Genomic DNA, 1,092 nt, shown 5'->3' with positions numbered 1-1,092 from the left:
TAAGCTGACCTCGTGCGGTGTGTGTTTTCAAACATATTATGACGTCCAAATGTCTAAAATCCTAAGGTTCATTTGTTTTGTTTACGCTGACTTAGTTCATTAATGTACAGTGTCGAAACACCGCCTGTATTGTCTTTTGATACAGCTGTTCAATGAACTGACCTCCGCAAATGTACCATAGACGTAGGTGTATTTTGTATTTTGATCTGCCCAGCATAAGCGTTTTCTTGTTCGTATGATGAACGAAAAAAAATGTAGTTGGACGACAAAAGTAAAATTGTCTGAGGTTCCACTGTAACTTAACGGAATTAAGAATGAGAATATAAGTTAAAGAATATTCTGTACAGTTTACAATGTGTTGTTCTGCTAATGGAATGTTTTGACAAACTCCTGGATGACCCCTCGTGGAAGATTGAATTGATATGAAAAGACAAGAATATTCTTTTAAACTGAGGTACAGTTTTGCACGTTTCTCGTTAACATTTTCTGACTAGTTCAATTTACCTTATGCACTGGTATTTTCAAAGGTAATGCTTTGAAATGTGTTTTATTTTCTACTTTTATGGAACGCTGTTCATAAACATCTGATATGTGTTATAGTTCCATTAAAAAGGTCTTTCTAGGGTTATTGCCTCACAGGTCAGTATTTCAAAAAGAACTTTCATTTGTCTATGCAATGCTATACATTACTTCCCATTTTCATTTTCTTGGGCTGTTTTGCGAATATGCCAAAACTGAAACGAATGTTTTGTCCTCCAAAAACGTTGTTATATCTAAAATGCTTAAGTCTGAAGAATACAGTAACTCTCAATGTCTGATGACTAAACAAAGGTGAACAATACCGATCGAAGACCGCTAGTTTATTGATATACCGTTTTGTCAGTAAGCGAGCTTTTAAATATTTTACAAAAATGCATTTTAGAATATATTTCCTTGCTTTACTATGCCTATCCATGTGCAAATTGATAAAATGAAGATAGTAGGGACAATTGCAAGGACGCAGCCTTGCCATAATAGAATTTCAAATTTTACTAAAATAACCAATGAGGTGTTGAAGCTGTTGATTCGGATTATACACAAAAATACCAAACA

Source organism: Mercenaria mercenaria, chromosome 17, assembly GCF_021730395.1.
Source record: "Mercenaria mercenaria strain notata chromosome 17, MADL_Memer_1, whole genome shotgun sequence".
NCBI lineage: Eukaryota > Metazoa > Mollusca > Bivalvia > Venerida > Veneridae > Mercenaria > Mercenaria mercenaria.
The sequence above is the reverse complement of the archived record's forward strand: the minus strand, read 5'-3'. Positions refer to the sequence as shown.